This window comes from Haemaphysalis longicornis, unplaced genomic scaffold (assembly GCF_048455015.1).
Source record: "Haemaphysalis longicornis isolate Haplotype H1 unplaced genomic scaffold, Haemaphysalis longicornis Haplotype H1 scaffold_7, whole genome shotgun sequence".
NCBI lineage: Eukaryota > Metazoa > Arthropoda > Arachnida > Ixodida > Ixodidae > Haemaphysalis > Haemaphysalis longicornis.
In genome coordinates this window covers 175,008,010-175,033,916 of record NW_027526422.1, presented here as the reverse complement: position 1 = coordinate 175,033,916, position 25,907 = coordinate 175,008,010, and the positions used below count along the sequence as shown (strand labels likewise).

General features: G+C 44.3%; 1 long non-coding RNA gene across 1 annotated transcript in view; it reads right to left on the bottom strand.

The window, feature by feature from the left end:
- Positions 1–20,477, bottom strand: part of LOC144145547 (uncharacterized) — a 39,929-nt gene extending 19,452 nt beyond the window's left edge. Inside the window, exons 1-2 of the long non-coding RNA XR_013317527.1 lie at positions 20,313–20,477; positions 997–1,072 (exon numbers count right to left, since the gene is read on the bottom strand). This is a non-coding gene — a long non-coding RNA (uncharacterized LOC144145547). The remainder of the gene's footprint in view (positions 1–996; positions 1,073–20,312) is intronic.
- Between the last annotated feature and the right edge of the window lie 5,430 nt (positions 20,478–25,907).

Genomic DNA, 25,907 nt, shown 5'->3' with positions numbered 1-25,907 from the left:
AATTGCACCGGCTGTCCATCTGCACAGGGATAAGAGTGCCTAAATGCGGGCATCTTGAGCGCCTCACATTTAATGTGGTTATAACTTACCGCGGCGACAAAAAAGAAACTAGATGAGAAAGGGTAAACAATGTTACGCATTAACCGCAATCTCCTTTAAAAACGACCGCGCGTGTTGACATCCGGGTCCGTCGCTTTGGGGGAGTGCTAAGCTACATTAGCTATTTTCGTCTTTAACTAGTACCGGAGTGTGGTACTTTCTTGCAAGACCAAGAACAAAACGACCCCCTCGTTTCTCACAATGCTTTGTGGACCTCGAAGTATGTTACAACGCCCAAGAGAAGTTTTCCACATTTAAAAAAAAAGCTTGCCTTTCAAGACACGCAAAAATTTATTCGACAAATTCATTTGCTATGTAAATGAAGGGTGTAAATGTAGTGTATAGATCACACAGCGTACATTTAATAAAAATTTATTCATAACAATTTTCATAAAAAGCTTCTACTGATCGCATGAATTACAATGCTTTCTTACATCTTAGCAGCTAACCTGGCCTATGTACCCACACCGCGGTATGCAAAAACCTTGGCCAGTTTAAGGAACCATTTGTTTGCTCACAGAGGAGTCTTCAGTGGTTTAAAAAGAAATGTGTACACCGTGCACGACAGCTAGGATTTTTCCACACCCTCCTCTTCCTCTAGCATATTGAATATTTCCATTCTGGAGTCCGCACTTACATTATTTTTCCAAAATAATAATACTGTACTGATACAGATATAGGTCAAGCCCTTCTGTCACTCCAACAGTGTCACACTATCACTAAGCGACCTCGTCAACCGTGGAGCATATTGACTAATTTTGCTGTGTTGGGCTTGTTATGAGTTCATATAAAAAACAAATAAATCTTTCCCTCCAAAAAGCATTTGTAATGTGGTGCGCTTAAAGACAGCGTAGAGATCGCTTAAAATATAATTGTGTTTTCACAATTGCGCCATACCTAGTGCCAGAAGAAAACCAAAAGTGGCCAGGCCGAGAAGCGTGAGCTGTAGTGTCATTGGTGGCGATACCTTGGCCTGCGAATGAAAAAAAAAACTGTTCAGCGGCACACAGCATTTGCTGAAAGAAAGAAATCAAATCTCGACTGAAGTTGCAAATGTAAATTGGAACAGTTTTGCTTTCTTTAGCGATGCTTTGCAAAATGAGTGCCCGACTACTTTAACTACTTTGCTAGCCACAAAAGCAAACTCCACCGCCTGCTCCTATTGACTAATCACGAGAAAAACAATAAAAGCTAAACATGTATCAGCAATCTGAGGTCCGTGACAAAAAACACCTAGCAGCAGGCTTTGGGGAGAACGGACTAGGCCAGCACCTGCCGAGTGAGGGTGTTTGTTCATTTTTGGAGACAGAGTGTATGCTCCGCTATGCCGGATCAGTACGCTGCTTCATATGAGCTGGCACCGGCTGATAGGAATGTCAAAATATCAATAAGAAGACTGGAAGAATCGTACAAAGCTTCAGAAGCTCTTAGTAACGCATATACGAAAGGAGGAAACGTCAGAGTTGAGCCATCCAGAGAGCCTTTACTGCTTGCGACGACGTTGTTGTTGTGGTTGTAGGACATTTATTGTCAAAGTACTCGCAGAGATTACGACATACGACCTCGACGGGTTCACTAACATCAGTTCGAATTCACTGTTTAACGTATGAAACTCGGTCAAACAACACAGTTTCAGGAGTTTAAGGCTCAGGAGAATATACTGATTCACAAGACAATCTAGGGAGTGGTAAGAGTGCGTTATTCTACCCATGAGCGTCTGGAACTTTCAAGGCGGTTATTTGCAGCGGCATTCTGATTTTCTTGAGGGCCCTTTTTATCAGAGTACTCTTGGAAAACGGTGGCGAGCTGTGTTGCCTTCAAGCAGGCTGTGACTTCAAAGTTCAATGAGCGCCACTCATGCCCAAAGTAACCGTTTGAATCGTAGTTGTCTGCAACGGAAGTTTCCAGAACAACAAAATACACGCAGTGCTTCAAAAGCCAACTTATTTTATTCTCAAACAGCCGCAGCTTGATCTTGTGGCGACAAGCTTACTCTCGTTACTCAAGCTTACTCTCGTTCTAAGGCCGCGTAAATGTCAAAATGAGATGAACAGTTTTTGTCGCTTTCGGGACCGGTCCCGTATTCCAACCTCTGAGAATTTTGGCCCCAGGCTTATCTCGCGTTCTTTTTGGGCGAGAAGCCCCTGAGGGGCTGGGGCTGTTGATGCCTGTTGTCGTCGTCGCGGTCGTAATCAGCGTCTCATGTAGGCACGGTAATAAAACATCGGGAAACTTGTTTGCGCCGCTCGCTGGAAGGCTTCGTAACGCGTACTAAAAAAAACCGGGACACTCGTTTCCGCCTCGCGCTAGAGAGCTTCCTGCTTCAAAGTCCAGAGAAGTTAGAGCAAAGCTGTATACCTCTACCCACAAACGGTTTCATCCCAGTTGGCGAAAAAGCCAAGGTGTCAAGAATACACTTAGGCACTGCATGCTTCGACCCTGCCCAGTATTCACGTTATTGGAGATGGCCCGGGATTTTTTGTTTTAAAGACGATAGTCCTACTTGGGCTGCACAAACCAGAATATTTTGGTCTCTCTATGTCTATCTTTCCATTCAGGCTTCCGGCCAAAATTCAACAGAATTCTTGAACGGGAAGTTTAGATAAGGAAAACGCGTCCGAGCCACTAAGCTTGAGAAAAACAGTTTATGCTTGTCAACATTGTTCAGAAAGAGAGAGAGAGAGAGAGAGAGAGAGAGAGAGAGAGAGAGAGAGAGAGAGAGAGAGAGAGAGAGAGAGAGAGAGAGAGAGAGAGAGAGAGAGAGAAATAATTATTTATTGGAGAGTTTAGCTCCAATCCAAACAGGAGCTGGCTACTACTCTAGGCACTGGAGTATACAAAAGAATTGCCCCAAGGAACCACAAGGTTATAATTAGTACATTCAGACAGCAGCGGCTCAAAGATCACATGTACACTCAGTAACTACTTGCTCGGTATAGTACAAAAGCACACACAGATATATACACATGATTCATTACAGCAGCGGAGTATAGTAAAAATCCTATATACATGTATATACAAACAATACAAACTATCCACGATGCGACACAGACACTTTCACCAATATACCTACACCCTTGTGTGTTTCCACGCCTATTCAGAGGAATGTACATGCATTTATTAGTGTTCGCAAATCTTAGTCACTCGAAAAAAACTCCCTTAAGGCAAGGAAGGCGTTCGTTTGGTGGCGTACATTATCCCACGGACCCAACAGTTTCGGCAAAGATAGGGGTGTCCGAAATAGCAGGCCAAGCTTGTCACTTAATTTTTTCCGCTTGGTCACATATAAAGGGCACTCAAGCAGGACATGGCGCACATCTTCAGTTTGGTGTCCACAAGCACATCAGGTGTAATCAGCAAATCGAATACGGTAAAGGGATTGCTTGGTGTAAGCCACGTCAAGATGAAGGCGATGTAATAACGACCGAACGACCGAAATGAGACGCATACGCGTATGCAAGGTACGGGTCCACTTGGTATAACAGCGATGAATGATATTTATCGGTCAACCTGGTTTCCAAAGTAATGTGTGTCCTCAGTTTGTTCAAATAATTTTTCACATCACCCCTGTTAAAGGGCACGACGTTACACGGGGAATTTGAATGAGCGGTTGCTGCTAGTTGGTGAGCTCGTGAATTGCCACTTATTCCAATGTGCCCGGGAATCAACTGAAATGTTATTCTCTGACTTTTTCCTATTTCAGTTGCAATCACATCACAGATGTGACTTGCCAAGAGATTGTGAGGATTGCAAGCTAAAATTGGATTTAGGGCTTGAAGAGCGGCTTTTGGATCTGTGAGAAGTGCCCATTTATACGGTGAAGTCATGGTAGCGAAAAATGTGATTGCAAGATATATTGCGTGAATCTCTGCAGCTGTCGCTGAGGCGGGGTGCGAGAGCTTGACTCCCTTATCGAGGATTGGTATTGTGAAAGCTGGCGACGACGAGGAGGTTGTCGACGATTCATTGATGTTATATGCACATAATCAGCATAACGTTCATGCATGTATTTGAGCGTCATCTGCCTTGCTGCCACTGTAGATATAGAGAATTTTTTTGGCATCCCGGGGATATCAGCATTGGTGTGAATGCAGGGAACAACAGTCCATGGAGGCAACCCAGTGCTGTGTTGCCATTGAAACACAGGGGGCAGGGCCATGACATCACCAAAGATGGCCTATGAACCTTTGAGGCTGAACGCTGTTGAAGGTGGGAAACCCAAGGGTTGCCAGTCATGCTGCGTAGTCAGGCTCAGGTAATGGCGGCACACCTCCTGCACTCGCAAAGCATTTAAAGGTGGCTCTCTTGCTTCCGCGAGGACCATATTTCCAGACGTTGACCTGGGCACTCCGAGGCAGAGACTGGGGCCTCTGGTTACCAATGCTTGCAGTCGCTGATCTTGACGATTTGACAGACCATGCAGAACAGGTACAGAATATGCTACGGCCTGACGGACAAGTGCAGCATGCAGTCGAAGCATAGAATCGGACGAACAACCCCATCGAGTGCCTGCGAGGTAACGCAAAGCATGCACTACGCTTGATGCCTTTTCCTGCAGATAATCCATATGTCGGCACCATGTGAGCGATGTTTCGATGTATATCCCAAGAAACTTGTGACATTTCCTGACCACCCATGGTGAGCCATAAGCCACGCAGCTTCTTTCGCGTGAAAGCAAGCACGCCAGATTTTGTTGCAGAGACATCGATTCCTCGCGCACGTACATACTTCTGAATGCTGTCAATGCCGGCTTGGAGGTCAGCTTGAATCGACAAGTAACAAGCACCGCGGCACCAAATGCAAATGTCATCAGCGTAGATGCTTACGTGCAGCTGCGGGGAAAGGAACGCTAGAAACTTCGCCATTACGACATTAAACAACAGCGGACTTACCACGCTTCCCTGACGAACCCATTGTTCCATTGCATGATGTTGGCTGTCTCCTTGGCTGGTGCACATATACATTCTTCTGTTATTTAAGAAGTTCTCAATCTAATGAAGTATTTTGCCACGAATTCCCATTTCGACAAGACCTTAAAGAATGGGGTAATGACTTGCGCTGTTGAATACTCGACTAATATCCAAAAAAGCAGCTATTGTCATGTTTCTTTGAGAGCGCTCTTGTTCAATGCACGTCACCAGGTCTAGGACACTGTTCATGGTGCACCGACGTGGCTGGAATCCTGACATACATGATGGAAAAGGCCCAGATGTTTCTAAAAACCAATTCAATCTATCAGTGATTAGCCTTTCATGTAGCTTGGCTACGCACCTGGCCAAGCTGACAGGCCGAAACGAGTCGATCGCTCGTGGTAATTTTTCTGGCTTAAAGGAGCCATGAAGAGGAAATACAACTTCGTGTAATTTGAAAGAACTAGGATTCAGTATCTCACTCAGCTCCATTACAGCCCCAAAAGATGTTTTTTTAACGAAAAAAAAGCAAGAAGTATTTAAAAACTTTCAAAATTTGCGCCACAGTGACGTGTTATGAGCAAGAATGACGCCATATGGGCCAACAATAAAACATAATTTTCAGTGCGTTAACTGCACGTTAGCATTCAAGTGATGCGGTCAAATGGAACTAGAGGCCCCATTACAGACGTCCAGTCATGTGTCGTCGCGACAGGTGAGTTAGCCGGCCGCCAATCGCACAAACAAGGTTCAGTGACGTCATAGAAAAGTTGCGGGAAATTGGCTACGGGGTCGCGACTGCTTCACCCGTTTTCTTTAATATCTCCGTTATTTAATCGAAGATTGCGATGATATTGGTATCATTGTTATCGGGACGAAGCAGTCTTTCTAATACACCCAACTTGTATTTTGTCTTCATGGCTCCTTTAAGGAGAGGTACAATCTTCGATAACTTCCAATACTCGGGGATCTCTTCAGAATTCTATAATTAATTGAAAAAATTGTAGCCGATGGATGGTCATACGGGTACCAAGGTTGCAAAGGAGAGCGTAGGTGACGTTGTCTGGTCCAGCGGCGGCATTGCGGTGACTCCTTCGCAATGCTTGTTCGAGCTCAGTCGGAGAGAACGCGACGTCAAGCTCTGTGTGGCATGATGTCGTGTACTTCTGGAAGAATGACCTAGCCGCATTGCGAGATGTGATAAACTCATCACAGGCCATTACCTCTAAAGGCATCGTAATCCATGCACAAAATTCATCTGCAACAGCTGTTTCGGACAATCCTCTATATAGCACTAATCCTTGAAAAGGCATTCTTGGTGCCACAGGTGATCAAAGAGCGCGAATTGTGTCCCACACTTTGGTCGTTGACGCCTTCGGACATAAAGCGGCACGAAATGACCTCCACCTACGTTTTCCTAAAGACTGCAGTTCCTTACGCATTTTTATTAAGGTTCTCTGTGCGGTGCGGTAATCTTCTAGCTTTCCTGAGCGGCGAAAACGTCGTTGAGTACGACGTCGAATTGCGCGCAGCCGTGCGTATTCTCCATTTACACCAGCACTGGCGCTTGGAACAGGAACCTACTTGGCAACCTTTGACACAGTAGATTTCCCCACTTTTACGAAGGGGTCAATTTTGCCCGCGGCACCTTTGGAACGATCGTTATGAAAGCGGAAAGTACCCCAGTTTGTAATGCATGCTATCCTTGGCTACTGCGTCAGGCAAATTCGTTGGTGTTGAATTAATACAGGAAGAAGATCGCTGCCGTGAGTATCAGCATCGACACACCATGACGCCTCCGATGGAATGTCTGGAGAGCGAAACATTAGGCATATATTAGAAAAACCGCTTATACGCAAGTGACATCATTTGCAGTGTTTTTATTTATAAATACTTGGTCATTTGACTTCGAGCTGTATCCCAAGGTCCACAGCATGGCCCCCTGCTCTGATTCCTTTGGGAATCCGGAGTGTATCTGTACATTTAATTTTACCTTACGCTGAGCAGCAAACTTCCGCAATAAAAGAAATACGCGTGGAAAGCATTGTTTAATGCAAAAAGTGCTTGCTGCCGACCCTAGACCCCCTGACGGCATTCTAAGACGTCTAACAGTAACGAAAGGTTCCAGCAGATGGCGCGCCTGCAGTTGAATGTGGGAAAATGAAATTGACTAGAGCAAACCTCGACCGTGTGTATCGAGGGAGCAGCGATACGGGAGGGGAAGACAATTAGAGGTGGGCGGCGAGAGAAGAAAGGCACTTGCGTCGCAGGGGTGGCAGAATACCATCGTATTTCGACTTTTGCAGCGGAGTGAGTAGACACGCGGCCACTTTTATTTTGTAGCGTAAGCTAGACTGGCCGAGGTTGAGCAGTTTCGCGTGGACCTTGAAGGGCCGGGCTGCGCAAGTGCGAGGAGCATTGGATTGGATTGGATTAAATTGGATTGTATTGGATGGAAGAACAGATGTGTAGAGAATTGGGTCTACACATCCGCCGGTCTGCGCATTCCAGAGGAGTGATGTCATAGCTGCGGCAGACGCACTGGCGCCGGCGCCCGCCCAGCTGTGCGCCTCCGTTGCGCAGTAGCCAAGTGTGACGCTGTGGCGGAGCCGCTTGATAGCCGTTTCGCGTGGCTCCTGGAGAGCCGTGCTGGGCATGCGCGACGAGCAGTGGCTGGACTGGACTGGACTGTATTAGATTGGACAGGACAGGGCTGGACTGGACTGGACTGGATCGCATTGGATTGAATTGGATTGGATTGCTATACCTTAGCTTACGCTACGTATATCCTGGCATAGCCGAGCTAAGCCACTGCTAATTTTTATTTTACCGCTTCGGTTTCGCGCACGTTGTGCCCACATCAGCGGGAAATGCCCCGAACACCTTCGGAAAAGAACTCGCGAGTGAAGTTGTAGCCTCTATACCTTGGTTCGTTTTGTGTTCCTTCGCTCCACTATTGTGCACGCTGGTACAGCACTCTCCCCTTTTCTCTCGCCGGAGTGATCACAAGCTCGTAAAGGTAGCAGAACAAATGCAAAGGCGAGAATGCTTTGATGACATCTTCATCCGCACGATTGCCTGCACAACACCAACGCAAAAACGTTGGCTTTGAAAGCTCTTTGAAAAAAGCGGTGGTTTTCTATTTATTTTTTTATTGATAGGTCGCGTGTGGGATAAGCACCATCAAAATAGGAAGGCACTAGCACCAAGCAAATCACGTCTAGAGGGCTGGCATAAAAGGCGCGCACCACCTTATCCTGCCCCATATGTGAAAAACGCCACCAGTATTGCAAATGACTCTGCCGTTACAGCTCAGCTAAGTTGATTTCCCTAAAATAACAGGACTGGAAAGTTATCAAGTAGCAGATGCGTACTTCTGACTGTAGCCACATACAATGTTGCCGTTACTTTCAGATATAATGACTCAGCAGCAGATGCACACACAGGCACAAACCAGTAATTTACTCACCTGTGAAAAAGTTTGGGATTGCGCTGAATTTGACCGTAATTTCGCTGTGACCATGTTCACAACTTAGGTTAGAACTGCTAGAACGCCTTAGGTTTGCTTTTATAGATTTCTAAAAAAACATTTGTAGGCATGCTTCTCCTTAAAGGAAAAAAAACGGATTTCTGGGCACATAACAGCACGATGCCCAACTGCCTGTTTAGTATGGCAATTCTTGTTTGAAGCAGCACTTAAGAGAACTGCCTCAGAAAAGCCAACTGTTCTTGCCCGCAAACCTGAAAAAAACATGAAGGTAGCTCAAGCTAACGCGCAAGACTTGAAGGCAGCGAAGCTGTACGCAACCTTCACGACCACCACGACGGTTTATGTCCACGATTGCAGCCGATTTGCTTCTTCTTCGCTGTCGCAACGACCTTTACTTTATCATTGTTGCTATGAGTGTGAGCTCGCTTTATTTTTTTTAAAGCGATAATCATTGGACATCACCTTGGAGGGGCGTACGCTATGACGCGTCTTTCTTGTTCCAAGCAAGTGTTGCCATGATTACGGCGAACGCTGGACTCTCTTTCGTTCCGAGTAAGTGTTACGACAGTCTGTTTTTGCCAATCTTGGGTAATCTGCTTAAGTGGGTATGATTGGATTGACACACGTGTGCCGGGGACGCTGGGCGGTCACCGGAAGGCACGCACACACGAGCGCTCGGCATTTTCTTGGTTTTTTTAACTGCGGCCACCAACCACTTACGCTTTGCTAAGCAGCTTCAGTGTCAATAAAATATATTATCGTCTCAAGTCTGCGCCAGAGATAACGGCAGGACAAAATTTGGTGTTCCTCAGTACACCAGGATTAGGCAGGCCTTTAGCATTCTTTCAGGTCAATATTAATAACAGACAGAATAGGACACCGTGGCTGGCAATGGGAACGGGACCATTAATTGTTGTTTACGTGGATGCTGAATTTGAATAACACGGCTGTCAATAACCAAGAAATAAATAGAGGCATACCCAGTGAAGAGTGTAATAAGTATCCTCGTTTTCAAACAAATGAACCTGAGTCAATTCCAACCAGGAAACCCTGCATTTTTTTCAATGACGCTGGGATGCATGTAATACCATTTGTGGCATGCGCGAGGACTTGCACCACGTATTATGCACATGTACGGGGTATGGAGCAGCTAGGACATCCCTTTTACTGTCCTTGGGACTTCCGCTTTCTAGAGGACTAATTCTAAGTGATGTGTTAGGCCCTTGGTCTAACTCTAAACGAGCATCTCGAGCGACAAAAGCTTTATTGTCTTTCCTGCGAAGCACAGGACTGGACCAGACTCTCTAAACGGGACTCTATTAATGAGCGCATCATTGTCATCATAGTCATCACTTCATCGATTTCATTTTTGTTCATACATCTGGCGCAGCAAGCTAGGCGCCTTGCACACGCTAAACTGACCAGTATCATTAAAGAATATTCTCTTTCTCTTTTGCCCGTTATCTTTTAAGCTGCTCACGGTATGTAGAAGATAATAAAGTTTAGCCAGTTGTCCAACTTTTGCGAGGACGAGCAAGTCCACAAGCAAAGCAGACAAGGAAACGACAACACAGCCGAGAACGCCCCAGCATGAATGTTCATCGCAGAATGACATTTACATACAAAGGCGCTATTAGTCACGAGAACTGTTCTCACCATTAGAAAAAAATACAGTAAACCTACGAACTCGCGAACCCATGCCCCGCAATGTGAATACGTGATTAGGGCATTATATACCGCACAAAAGAACAAGTCACAATGTAACAGTCAGACTATGCACTTCCCCCTGTTTCTTTTTCTCTGAAACGCGGCTTCCTTTGTTTTGAAACTATTGCTGCGCCTTAAAATACAGGGGATGAGCCACCCGCTTGCTGGTGGTTGGCCATGTGGGAATATGCGCTTTCCTGCAATGGCCGCTGTGTTTCATCTCGTTGCTAGTAAGACAATGTTGCGTCTGCCCGATGTCACAATTACCACCGGAAGAAGATTCCACATAACCACATCTTCCGCGCATGGAACACATCTTTGCTCAATACGTCATTTCAGGACTTTGTAAAACAACAATTCGGGATGATATTGTTTTTGAAAGAGTGTTTAGGACCTTACTAATATGCTGGAGGCAGAGCAATGCACGTTCACGTGAAATGTTCGCACCTGGTAACGATTTTATTGCGATTTCAGTGCTGTTCTGTCCTGCCTTTGCGTGATTGCAGTGGTTTACAAGTATATTTAAGTGCAATTCCCCCCCAAAATTATTCTGAAATTTCACTTCCTTGCACAGAGATTGTAATTGTTTTTAACGCGTGCCTCTAGCATTTTGAGAGCAATGATGACACCACAGGAAGGGAAAGCGGAGGCCTATTATCAAAAGGCAAAGCTGGCAATGTCAAACTCTCACAGAGTACAAGAAAAGAGTTGATAAGCCACCAGAACAGTCAAGTGTGTACACCATGCCGCCGCACGCTTGCAGAAAATCACATTTGGCCACATTTAGTGTTAGCACACATGATAGAGTACAGCCCTGCGCTAAGTGGTAGACAAAGGTAGTAGAATACGAGCTTAAAAGGGTCTCTTTAGGAGGTTCATTACGCAAGTGGGAACGTCTCCGCTTTGCAAAAAGAACGCCGCTTATAAAATACGCAAATCGCTACACGTGCACTGCAACTCGGGTTTTATTTTAAAACGTTGCCCGTTCCTTCCTGCTACTGGTTGCAACAAAGGAAAGAACTGTTTTGCCCTGCGATTACCGAGCAAAACCTAGTTGGTGACGCTATACTCCGGCAACCCTGTATAATTTCATTCAAATTAAACTGCGCATTGACCGTTTACCAAAATGTTAATCAGGTTACTGAGGTAAAAGCCACGTATGTCTCGTCGCTAAGTCAATCTTCGAGGTCCTCGAGCGACAACTGGTCTTCTGCACCCATAGTATTGTTTTGTACGACTCCGGTAAGGTGCTGTACGCCTGCGGTAAGTTACAGGAAATTAAAGGTAGCAAAAGCATGACAGGGTAATAATGGATGAATTAACTAATTAGGAAGAGTGACAAAGCAAATTCGCAATACAGAGGAGCCAGAGTGCATCAACGGTAACTAAATTGATTTGATATCAATAAATGTGAGTTCAGAGAAATCAATGTAAGTAGAGTGATTCAAAGTGAGTTTGCAAGGATGACTGAACAAAGTACGAGGGATGGACGTGAATTAAGTGGAATCAAATGAATTAATAAGGATGAAAGTGAATCAAAGTGGGTGGCCTAGAGCTTGTATCAAATGTAATTTTAGAGCAGTCCAAGTTTAATAAGTGGATCAAGAATACTGAATGTAAATTATGGAGCATTAGCCAAATCTAAGTGAAACAAGGTGATTCACAGGGAATGACAGTGTGCAAAGTTAATCAAAATGATTCGAGGCGGGTGACTTAGAGAAAAAGAAACTGGATGAATCAGCGAAGTAAGATAGACGACTAAGCGAATGAAGCGGATGACTTATAGAAATATATAATTAAACGATTAGTGAAGATTACACAGTGGCAGATGATTAAGCAAATTAGGTGTGAGTGAGCTACCTAAAGGAACCCTGCAACACTTCTTCTCGACTTTTTTCTAAATCGTAAATGCTTTCAGAACGTAGCAAACAAACGTATCTAGTACTCAGAACTAATTGTCGCAATGTAGTTAAGCCAAAAGTACTGCTCTACGCCGACCAGATAACTGAAAAACTTGCTCGAAAGATTTTTCTCTCTTTCCCAGTCTTGAAGTTCTTTGCGTGCTCTAATTACATCATGCTAGCGGTGTTTCAGCTATTGGCCGGATTGCTTTTATTGCAGCAATGAACGCGCTGTATAGACACTTTAAATAAAATCGCAACAAAAGCAAAGCGTAAACTTGAAGGAGTATCCGCTGCGACGAGCAAATAACACTGTGCCGCTGTGCGCTGGCGATACAGCTTTAACAGGGCTCCCAAGCACGAAGGAAAGAGTGCGTGCCTTTATCGTCAGTGTTTCAAAGTCCCTTGAAGTTTGAAAATGAAGGCGAATAAATAAATAAATAGCTAACAAACATCGCTAATTAGGCTGACTGTTGGGAACAATGTGCATGACAAACAATATTTGTGCGGATAGTCAAGCCGAATGGGGAAGAAGGATATGTCTACGGTAGATGTGAATCTGAAAAAGAGAACGTCAATTTAAATGAGGTGTCGGTATTTAAAGCATTGCCGCTGAGGATTTCGCCTTCAAGTCGTTTTGGGGACAACCTTAGAGACCCCGTAAATTTCGCGTTCGGAATGGTTGTTTTAACTCTAGCAAAGCGCACTGAAAAACCTGATTTGGAGATTACACTAGCACAATGCCCCTTCGCGCGTATAGAACCCCACGGCGAAAACGATTAAGCTTGCGTTTTCTGAAAATCATGGAGGACGCTCTCCCCGCGATAGAAAGTCTACACGTTGATCGAAGTAGAGCTTTTACAAAGCGGTAGCTGATTTGAAAGTGAGACAGAAGCACGATCTCCTGTTATTGCTACGCGCACTACTATTCTGGGAAGTGAACGTTGGCCACGGCGGAGAGATAATTGACACCAAGGTAGAAGCGTGATTGCCGCCACAAGTGAAAGGTCGTTTACACTAGTGTGATAGTATCGCATCGCGTTTCTAGTGCATCTGGCTTGTTCGATGCCGGGTGGTTTACCTGCGCCGTGCGGCGCGACGCGCGCTCCTTTCTCAACCGGTTTCCGCCTGCCTCCCGCACGGTGCGTCCGCTGCGGTGAATCGCTAATTCCATTTCGCCTTTCTAGCCCCTTAACCTATTGGGCATCAATGCCATGATCTGAAAAAAAAAAGGAATACAATACGATGCGCTTTTGCATCAATAATGTAACGGCATTCGAGTCAGCGATGGTCCAATGCGAAATCCTTAAAAAATACAACCCCTTGGACTATATTTTTTGTAATCCCATTGTTCATTTTGGGACACCAAGCATTTATTGGAGCGTCAATGGGCAGCTGGGTTCCTAAGTGCAGTTTCTTTTTCTTTCGAAATACCCTTCGCGACGTGAGGGGGGAGATTATCGAAACCTGATGTGACAGAAGATATCGCCACTTCTAGGGCGTAATCGATTCATCGAGAGGAATGCTGGTTGAGCTTGCTGTTTGAGCTTTCTTGTGATTTTATTTCGCCTTTCATTACCGAAGCGATTTTCTCGATGCCCTACTACTTGTTTTGTACACTACGCTAACGCCAAATTTTGTTAATCTTTTTGTTGATTTATTCTTTTCGAGAATGCTAACATCGCCGCATTTCGCCTTTGATGAATGCACAAGCTGGAGCGTTGGTGCATGCTACTTTTGGTATCTTTAAAGTATCCTAAAGGGGGGTAGAGCTCTTTGTTTTGCGTCAGTGGCGGTTTGAGGGAGTAGCTAAATTAAGATGACGAGTACGGCTCCACGCAGAAATGTTTTGAAGTTTTACACGTACATGCACGTTTCTCGTGCGTGCTGCGCGACAAACAGGAGCTTGACTATATCCTTTCATGGCTGCAGGTACCAATACTTGGCGCTATCAAGGTTTCTTCTTCGTTTACAGGCCTTCGTATTTTTATGTGACAAGTTTATCGACATGCATATCGTATAACCCAATCTGTATAAATTAGAAGTCATAGCACATAAATACGCCAGTCGTACAGTTTGGACAGATAGGGTGGGGGCAACTGCCCGCTTTTCGGCATAAAGTTCAAGGTTTTTTGAAATCGGAACGGACCAATCGGCCACAGGTGTATATTTTCGTAAGGGATACCAGCGAAAATACACCTCACATAGAAAAAGAAGTGGATGCACATGCGTTTGCTCAACTCGATTATAAATGAGGCGGACGTGACAAAAGGAACATGAAATTATTTAATTATTTTTGCCGGAAAAGTAAACTATGGCGTATCTGTTTCGGCAATTTCCGACCGATTTTATTTCGAACAAACGTGTGCGGCAATGTTATTGCGCATCGCCTATATATATATATATATATATATATATATATATATATATATATATATATATATATATATATATATATATATATATATATCAGGGTGTCGAACCGGAACTGAACCGAAAAAAGAAATAACGGTGAAACGGTTCGACCCTCCGTTGTTGATATCGCACAGTCAATGCAATCCGGCGTTTTTTTTCTTTCATGTACCATCAACTTCATACCCGCTCACGAACTTTCCCCTCCAGACAATTGAACATTATCACGCTCTGTATAACCACAGGGGAAATGAACGAGCACCACTGTAGCAATGGTCTGTTGCTGCTGGAAGCGCGAGCGTAGTGCAAGCTGACCAAACGAAATGTCATTCTCGCCAGCTTGCAGGGGATATAAAACGACTTTGCCCTTCCATCCTTCCCTAACTGCGACTTTATTGGAGCAATCAGGCTGCAGGAGTGCTCCACTGCGCAACAGCAAAACCCCACACTCGATGAGTGCAAACATTTTGCATTTCATAATTTGTTTAAAAGGCCCGACACCTGCAAATTGTTAATACTTGACAAGTGTGACCGCAGGAGCTGCTCAGGGAATAAGCCGTTTCCTGCTGACCACAAGTGGCCTCGACCTCCCTTTCCCAGGGACGTTTTTTCTGAAGTAGATGGAAATCGGGAACGTCCGTGTATCGAGATTTTGATCGACGTTTAATATTACCAGTTGGTTAAAATAAGTCTGTCGGCCTGCAACATAAGCTGCGCCTCGGAGCAGAAATATAGCACGGGGCATTAGGTGCGCCAGTTTGTTTTTTTAAAAAAATATGTTACACGGAAAACAACAATAAAGAAAAGGCGAATCACGTTGTTTAAAATATTACGCAAAAAGTAACTGAAACCGAATAAGTAAAAAAAGTACCAAAACGTGGATATTGCTCTACACATTTCTTTCACCCGCATTTCACAACCAAACGGGTTATGAATGCGAAGGAATTCAGTTCCGTGGTCAGTTTTTGAGGACATTACAGTGGACAAGTTCCGTTTTTTACAGATACAAATAACAACATATCTGTCAGGGGAAACATTTAAGGTGCGCACCTAATCCTTTGGCAAGAAACTTCAGCCCGAGACCTTGTCTTGGAAGCAGAAACAGTAATAAAGCCGATGACACCTGCAAAAAGGCAGGCCAGTACCTCAGTTTGCCCCATTCGCCCAGCAATCATCTTTTCTGCTTTTTTTCGAAGGTGCATTTGTACTGACTGCCCAACTCGCTACATTACTCTTAATGCTACCCGTTCCTGAGGGGAGTACTGCTGTGGACGAATTAAAGAGCGCCTACCCAAAAAGTCCCATCTCGGGCTCCGCGCGTCAAATTTCTCTTTGATTTTGTAATAATCTGTTATAAGATTCCGCAATGTAGCACACGGAACGATGGCCGGGGGTCAGGCGGTACGATTACATACTGATTGTAATGCACACATCCGGTATAGCTATCGCAAAAGGAATTGCAGTGGTCAGAGCAATAATGCAGTGACTGAGCGTTAACTAAAACTTACTTTTAACAAAAGTGTGGAGAACACATTCGATAAGAAGACCGCTAACAAGTTATTCAGGGTGACCAGATAATCTAATTTTTCTGTTTTGTTACAAATATAAAAAATGTGCACCATTGGTATTAGGCGCTGGTATTTGAACGCGCCAGTACGCAGGCGTAAATTTAAGGCTTCAAGGTTGCCCGTCGCGGTGGCTCAGTTGCTAAGGCGTTGAGCTGCTGAGCACGAGGTCGCGGGCTCGATTCCCGGCCGCGGCGGCCGCTTCTCTGATCGAAAAGCAAAAACGCTCGCGTGTACGAGATTTGGGCGCACGTTAAAGATCCCCTGGGTAGTCAAAATTAATCTGGAACCCTCTACTACGGCGAACGTCATCGCCTGCGTTGCGTCGGTGCGTTAAACCCTACAATCAATCAAGGCTTCAAGGTTAGGGTGATGGCCGATTCCATGGGACGATTGCGATTTGAACAAAAAATGGAAGGGCAGAAAATATATCCCACCATCATATCTCTTGGCGGTGGCTTTATGAATAGTCGCTAGGACATCATAAAATCTGGGCGAGAAAGTAGGTGGTAAATCGTCGCCACTTCATCTGTTTTTCTAATATCTCGTAATTGCTTAAAGTTTGCTTTCCAATTGCGCCGCTGCCCTTGCGGAACAGCAGCATTTTGAATTTTTGTTTGTATTTTGATTTGACTGTCGTTCTAAACTGCTAAATGATTTTGTTCTAATGTCAGTGATAATTCATCTCATCGAACCGCCGGTTCGCGAACCGGTTCAAGCTCCCGAACCGGTATTTTTTTTTGGTTCGACACACTGATATATATATATATATATATATATATATATATATATATATATATATATATATATATATATATATATATATATATATATATATATATATATATATATATATATATATATACATACATACATATATATATATATATATATATATATATATACATATATACATATACATATAAATATAAACTGTTCATATAATCAAAGTTAGCGAAAGGAATTCATGCTACCGAACAAATTTACCAGTGGGATATGACCCAAGGCTAACGGAATTGGTTGCTTGCTGCTGTTGTGAATTGAAGAAATGAGGTTGTCAGTCCCGAGCTTGCGGAGTAGAAACAATGTTAGTATATCTAAAGTGAGAAAATGCGGTACTAAGAAACGAAGCGAAATTAGTAGAATTTTCTTTAAAATTGTGATTTCGCAGGTAAAAAAAAAACCTAGAAATTGCCGAGCGCGCGCACCTGAGCGCGGGCATCGCGGCGACCGCTTGGCAGCTAACAAACCAAGAAAACACCTAGTGCTGACGTGTGCGTGCCTCGCGTCGACCGGCCAGCGTGATGTGTGCACGTTTGTCAAGCAAAGCACACCCACTGAGGGAGATTGGCCAGGATTAACAAAAAAAATAAAACCAAAAAAACTCCAGCGTGCGTCGTAATCGTGGCTCCTCTTAATTGGTCGGAACGAGAGACTCCAGCGTTCACCGTAATCGTGGCAACACTTGCTCGGAGCGACAAAGACATGTTATAGCGTACGACTCTGCATGGTTGTGTCCAAAGACTATCCCTTCCAAAAAAAAAAAAAACAAGAAAAAAACTAACACTTGTAGCAAGAATGGTGGAGTGAAGGTCGCTGCGGCTGCGAAGTAGAAGCAAATCGGCTGCAATCGGGGACTTAGACCTGCGTGATGGTAAAGTTGCGTACAGCTTCGCTCCATTCAAGTGTGAGTGTGAGCTTCCTCGATTTTTTGAACGTGGAATAATGACAATTAAAATACAATAAAATGAAATATTACAGGAAAGAGTCCAAAAGGAGTTTGACGGGTATCTTTGTTCGCGCGCTGTTTATCCTGTCGCTTATTTTTCCGATATTGGCCAGCTACATAGAATCCTACTCATCACTGCTTGCAAAAGCTTTTTGGGGCATTTGCTTTAATAATGCTGCTAGCGGTCTCAAGAGTCTCCTTTACACCTCATATTGTTTTTCTATCGGTAATAAATCCAGCTCGGCTAAATATTGCTTTATTTCGAGCAATATTAATATACAATTTAGGAAGGAGGCGTGTCCATAGACACTTCATTGTCCTAATGGCTTTCATTTTAAATGTTCTCAATATGCATGCCTCGTTAGGGACTATGCTTTATAAAACAAGCACCTAAATGTGTTCCCGTAGTAGAAGCACAATCTATAAACGTTTCATTTAAATGCACCCCACAAAAATTGAATGCCTTGGCTAAACGTGTTGAAAAAGAGACGGTAGTACGAAAGAGCAAGTTGTCTTGCGAAATAATAAAAGGGAATCTCTCACCAGAGTAAGGAAAGCGTAGACCGGCCTTAATGAGCGACTATAAAAACAATGCGAGCGATTTTGTCCCGCTCGTATTATGGTGTAATGTCGATAGGCGTAATAAGCGAAAAGGTAGCTCGATAACAGATTAAAAGGTTGCTAGGTTATTTACAGTACAAAGGCAAGTGTGGTTCAAGAAATGACGCGAACACGTCCTTAAACCAACCACGTATAATATTACGAAGCCGTAGCGTGGGCAGCCCTACGCAAATAGTTAACGTTCGTTTTGAGTCGTTCGCACTGCTCACATAGCGCATACGCTAGGCGCTTGCGTATCCCGATTTTACAACCGGGCCTAAAGGAGCGCGGAGCCCCAGCACACACATACACTCTTCCTGGAGAATAACTCGAAGCGCATAGAGGAAGCTTTCCGTTCCTGTCTTTTTAAAATCGACGCATGGTATGCACGTTGTTCTCGCGGGCCGTGAATGCGAAGTGGAATCGCTAGATACCCCAACGAAGCTCCTGCAGCCAGGCCGACTGCAGAAGCTGAGTGCATGCGTGGTGTTGAAGCCTCGGCTTCACAATTAAATGCCTTGGTCTGCTCCAGTGTTTGGGCTGTGCTTATAATGTTTGGGATTAATTTTCTCGGACAACTATACTAAACCCTGAACGACGTATGTACAGTATTGGCGGGTGATAGCTTTCTCGGCTTGCGCCTGAAACAAATGACTTGCTTTTCATCCCTGCAAATCGCGACGGGGTATATCTTTACGACGGGCACCAGGCAGAAGAGCGCGTGCTAATTTGCGATCCGCAGCGGCATTGCAAGCGATCACGTTGTGCTTGTTCGGAACGAAACTCAGGGTTGTTTTGGAACTTAATAAAATGTATTCGTCCAACCTTGGCTTTTCCTTTTTAGATGATTGTAGGGTTTAACGCGCCGACGCAACGCAGGCGATGAGGCGCGCCGTAGTGGAGGGCTCCGGATTAATTTTGACCACCTGGGGATCTTTAACGTGCGCCGAAATCTCGTACACACGGGCGTTTTTGCTTTTCGCCTCCATCAGAAAAGCGGCCACCGCTGCCGGGAATCGAACCCGCGACCTCGTGCTCAGCAGCGCAACGCCTTAGCCACTGAGCCACCGCGGCGGGTGGCTTTTCCTTTTTCACGGTGTGTGCTATATCGCAAAACAAGTGCCTCGGGGCTTTGATGCTTCACAAGGAAGTATGCTTAGATAGGGCAAGGTAATACTATGTTATGCACGTTTGGCACTCAGTACAAATGACAAGGATTTTGGCTTCGCTGATTTCGGTAGTCGTGGAAACGTCGAGGTACTCGTCTGGCTAGATTGGCGGGTCGCTTCAAAATACATGGAAGATGGCGCCGACAGCTCAAACAGTCACTTCGCATTCGGTTCAACAGATGCCCACGTAAGCACCAGTGAATTGCAAAGCAAGGCCGACGAAACGCTGTATTGAAACTCCCCTCTCGGTGCTAACGTAGAGAGCCGCAAATATTTAACGTTTAGCGTACGCGAAGGCGCAATACGCAACATGAAACTCTGATAGGAATGTACATCTCGAAATTTGAATGCTCTATGTACAGCACTTTGGGTTGACCGTTGATATTACATCTTATTCACTTTACTTGTTAAAAAAACACGTCTGCAGTTTTACAGTTTTCTTAAGACAAAATCCGTGAGTTGGTTTTTGGGTACTTTAAGGGAACTTCCCGAAAACAAAAATTGATGCGATATATGAAAGCTTTCAACATGCATTAATAAATCTGTAAAAACAGGTAATTTACCAAAGTACCGGCCCGAGCAGGGGTTGGTGTAAGGAAAACCTTGTAAAACAGCTTTGAGGTATTTGCATAAGATGCTACATATAGAAACTACAGTCACATACAGCTCCATATATCAAAAGCAAGTTCGATATGGGCGAATAATTTCTTAGAGAAGAAGAATGCGTTACCACAGTGTTGGTCTGAGGTTTCTCGATGAGTTCCTCCTCGCTTTGCGTTCACCCCGTGAGTTCCTAGAGAGCAAGTTTGCCCGTTGGCGCTCCGCCGGTTTCCTTTGCAGCCGACAGGTGCGGAGAATGCAAACAAACGGGGCGAGACTGCGTGGAGTGCGTGCGCCGTCTGCCGCCCAGTTGGGGAAGTCTCACATTTCAATCCCCGCCGTTACTGAGAGCAAACGCAGAGGCTCCGATTAAGAGACGTCCTAGGTTTCGCCACAGCTCGCGTGTCGGGGAGTTTCCTTGGTGTTATACGTGACCGCGTTCCAACGAGCACACAAACGATCCAACAGTGGAGCTTCTATCTCGTTCGACATTCATGTTGCATTTGATTTTTCGTCTCGTTGGATCTTCCGGCTCGTTGGGCATTTAAGCTCGATTGGATTTTTTTGCCGCGGGCGAACCTGCCGCCTTGTGGATATTATGTCTTGTTTGATTCTTGGCCTCGTTAGGTATTTTATCTGCTCCTATATTTAGGTGTGACTGCATCCTCTTTCTCCGTGTACTCATCACCTCGAAGGACATTCGACTGAACATTACGTCTCACTTCCCATTTACGGCATGATTTTTCGTGTGACCGAATCATTCGCCTTGTGAGATATTTCGTGTACTTCGACAATTGAGTTTGAGTGCATCTTCCGCCTCGGTTTATTTGTCGCCTCGTACGACATTCAGGCTCAATCGAATCATCTGCCTCGGCTTCCACGAGCTCTGTAAAATTGTTTGCTATTACAATTACAATCGTGAGCGTCAAAAGTTATTAAACATCCTATAACCACCTTCAATGCCTTGTTAAAGCCAGTTGAATAAACAAACCAGTGGAAGAACGCTTTACAGGCAGAAAAAAGGAAACCCGAGGAATCTCACTGGATTGTCTGGGTGTCTTATTTTATTTTTATTTTTAAATGGTCTTAGAAGACATATCTATGGCCAAAATACACAAAGGAGAAGTTAGTTAACAAAATAGCTTCATAAATAAGGAAAGAAGGCGCTAGCAAACTAAACAAAGCCTCGTAAGTGATGAATTCTTTTGGAGGAATTAAATTTAGCTTACACGAGGAAATATCTTTGGCCACACCAGCTTTGGTTTCATCAGTGTCGTCACTCTCCTGGCGTTACGGAAACCGTTTGAACGGGTTAAAAGTTCACTTAAAGGAATGCGGCCCACGGGCACACGAATAAAATGTTGCTTGGAAGGAATTACAGAAGGAGATAAAAAATATTGTGGTTGAACAAAGGGGAAGGGGTATCGGCTGTTTAGTGTCGGCTATTTACTCATGGCGGCTACCACCACGCTGCTAGCTTTGTGACGATGTTATTCTTCTTACCGCCCGGTATGGTAACCCGCGTAGCAATATCAAGTGAGCGCAGGCGTCATCATTCAAATGAGTAATTGCTTTCCGGAGGGTCTTATTCGAATAATAATGAGAAATACACGTGCTTAAGAAATTCGTATTTTTAATCTGCTCACTGTAGTAGTTTTTGCATAAAAGTGGGACATGGTCTTCTTTTTTTGTGCACGGACGTGTTATATTACCCTAGCCTGGGCCTCAGGTCCTTCAAACGCTTCTCTGAAGTCCCAACATCATTTACCACGCTGTTATTATGTAGATTTCAGTAACCGTAAAGCTAAAGGTTTATTTTACGTAAGTGATTCCGCGTTTATAGCGCACGCAACTACGTCTGGCTTCGGAACCACATGGAAAATCACTTCTGTGCTTTCTTTAAGCAGTATCAGCGAAGAAGGAAAACCTACGCAAACAAAACCTTAGCTATAATGCGTGTATACGTGCCACGAATATTTTATGCGCTTGCGTGAAGCACCTAAAAAGGCCTGTGTCACGCACATATCCAACCTCTTTTGGTACCGCTTAAGAAAGAGTTTGGCCGTAGTCGCTGAATGTGCGAACGGTGGGCTTTTCCGAGAGGGCGAACACACGGTGGAATAACATTTACTTGTTCAGGCGGTCCTTCAACTAGTGTCTTGCACACTATGAGGGCTGGATATTGCCATTTTTGTCCATTCCTCAAACGTGTACGCTTTTCCTCTGTCTACTGAGATCGCTTTTCACGCAAAGTTACTATGTGAGCAAAAAAAAAAAACAATTTACACTAGTCTTTGTACCAGGAAGGAGACTTTCTAGGTACATTCGCTTTCAGATTGCATTGAGATATGTTTGTAAGGTAGCGCAGGCAGACAAGGGCAAATGAGAAAAACCGCGAAATTGCTATTTAATCGTTGTTACAACTTATATATGTCCCAAAACGCAACGTGATAACTGTTGCTGCCTGTATTCCCAAATAAATATAAGGCATGTAACAGCGGTTAGAAGTAGTCAGCCGTAATTGCCTTCTGGGGAGTCAGTGCAAGACGAAGATCTGGGCGCGCTGTTCTGATGTTGCTATGAGATTCTCTTCTCGAGCTCGCCAACCAGGCGACAGATCATCCTGCCGCTCCTCTTCACTCAGCACCCCTCCTGAGTTTTTAAGATATCCTAACTCCCTACAAGGACGCTAGACGCATTTGTCCACACCCGCACGACTCACTCACGCGATACCAAGCGACGATACTACGGCAAATACAGACGAACACCCTCCCTTCTCCAGCACTGTACACCAGAATACACCCTACCTTATTCAGCCCGTTCTGTCCATCCTGCGGAGTCGGGGCCAACATGCAACACATCTTATGGCATTTCTCCAATATGTAGACCAACAATTTTATTCACGAGTAATCAGACTGGGAGGCCGCACTGCTCAGCCTCATCAAGGTCATCCAGAAGGCTCTTGTGGCTCTGGCGATCCGTGCGGAACCTCCAGTGCTTCAGCGAGACCCGCCACAGCAATCACCTCCATTAACGGCCCGGCACAGCGGCCGCCGTCGGGTCCAAGCTGGGCTCGACCGCTGACCCTCTGAGCAATATCGGGCCACTAAATAAAGTTTTATCTCTGTCTCTCTCTTCTTATCAGGCAGAAGGGACGTTGTGTCACCACCAACGATGTGAAGTACGACAGTGATTGCAGGGAAAGGCATACTGTCCCGTCACGTAACAATGTCTAGACGGCTGCTCCTTCCCTGTATTTTGGAGGCTACAAGTCGCCTCCTTTTGTCCTTGTCCGTTTTTTTTTGCGCTACACAAAGTCATGGTTCAAAACAAAGGAAGCGCATAAGCATTCCGGATGTGTCGCTTTAAGCAAGAACTCTGAGTAATTGTGTGCTAATAGAGATTCTCATCCCTCATTCCCAGTGCAGCGCACATGTACTGTTGTTTACATAGGAACGTAGTTTAGTCTGGTAGCGAAAAGATTTCACGTGGTTAATGGCGTCTTGCTACATAATTGCCATTTCTCAATGAATGTTCAGTTCCGCATTCACGCCCGTGTCTTCCTTTTCTGTTTACTGCGTGTTTGCACTGGTTTCCATACAAATGCACTCTGGGTAGCTTTTGCGTTGCGCTATAATAGACTAAGTGACAAAAAAAGCGGGCAAACACCCGCATGCACCTCTGCGACATGGCTGGCAGATAAATGAAGCAGTTTGCGGCCAGTACTGCATGGTTATTCGCAAGACCAGCAAGGCTTGCTTACCACATTCCTTACTGAGTACACCGGGAGCATGTTGTGAAACGACAAAATTATTTCTTCATTGTGAAATACGGCCGTGTTTTTTAGCACGGCATTTAAACTAACAGAAATGGTGATTTCCTTCCCTTCATCAGTGTGGCTGTTTCAGCGCTCTTAAAACGACTTCCAATAACGGAATGAGAAAAGTGGGGTGCGACAAAGACGCGCTTCTGAAGCCGCTCTTATTTCCTGTATGCACTCTGACGGTAGCTCGTTTTCCTACATCTTTAGGTTCACGCGCAATTATATTTGAGGGTGATCCTATTTGCGCAACCGTGCCAAACAATGTTTTCGTCATTTAGCCCGTATGGCGAAACTGCATGCAGATGTTAATTTTATTGTTGCACAATGGTGAATTTGCAAAATACCGTTTTATGTCCGGATTTTCTTATTATTTGAGAAATCGCGGGAATTCCTAATTGTTTACCACTACATGGCTAACCAATTATGAAACGTAAATGGCCAAGCATTGAGAAGAGGCAAAAAAATCGAATTGTTTACGCATTGCCGGCGAACTTATCACGATGGTTAAATGAAGCCAGCCGTAATGATAGGATCGCTTTAGCGGACAATTGGAGTATGACTTTTCCAGCATCTGCAATAAATTTACAGCTAAGAAGCATTCCTGCGGGAGTTGGCTTTGCACAAAGGTTATTACCCAGTTTCCTTTAGGGACCCCGGACGACATCGGCATGAAACCGGCAGTATTGGTATACAGTTTTCCTGAAAAAGGGTAAAACGTTGCTTTCGAAAACTCTTCTTGATCTCACAGGCTAATGCAGATGTCCAACTGCTCTTTGCTTATGTGTAACGAGTGTTAATGTATACAAAGTAACTTTTTTGGTTTCTCCGAAACAATACCAACTGCTATTTGCTGATCTGTAACGGGTTTTATGTGTAAGGCTGTTAGAGAGAAACCCTAAAATTACGGGTTTAACGTAATTTTAGGGTTTTTGTTAATCAACGCCTTAGGGAGCAAATCTAAATTTTGGACACTTACACGTTTTACGGAGTAGTCGGTGAGCTGAAAGAAACCATTTTTAGGTAGTGTTTTATAAGATTGATTGATTGTAAGGTTTAACGCACCGACGCAACGCAGGCGATGAGGCGCGCCGTAGTGGAGGGCTCCGGATGAATTTCGACCACATGGGGATCTTTAACGTGCGCCGAAATAGTGTTTTATGAGCATATATATATATATATATATATATATGTCTATAGGTTATTACCCAGTTGTAATAACCTATATATATATATATATATATATATATATATATATATATATATATATATATATATATATATATATACATATATATATATATACATATATATATATATATATATATATATATATATATATATATATATATATATATATATATATATATATATATATATATATATATATATATATATATATATATATATATATATATAGGGAGTAGTAGAACTTTGAAGATGGTAGAGAACACAAGAGAAGAAAAACTTCGAACAAGGTAAAAGCACGATTGTGGCCTACGTTTCAGCAAAGAGAACTTGCTTTCCTCAGGGCAATCTCTCGCCTGGCAGGCAGGGTTTATATAGGGGTAGGACCCCAGGTGAAAGCAAGCTGATTGGTTTCGGAGTGTCTCGGGGGAGAGATCGAGGGGCCAAGAAGGTTGTCTAGTTTAAGCCGCGAAGTAGGTCACACGGAAGTCAGCTGGTGGTTGATATTCGTGGAATTTTTGGACAGAAAGGATGAGAGGGTGCTTATTGACCCGCCGCGGGGTATAGGAAAAGGATCTCAGAACCGCCGGAAGCAGACCAGGCGGGGAGGGTGGGGTCCTTATCAGAAACTATCTCCAAGCCTCAGGTCAAAAGAGACGGGGGAAAACTAACTAGGTCAAGAAAAAAATAAAAAAGGAGAAAAAAACAGGGAGGGAA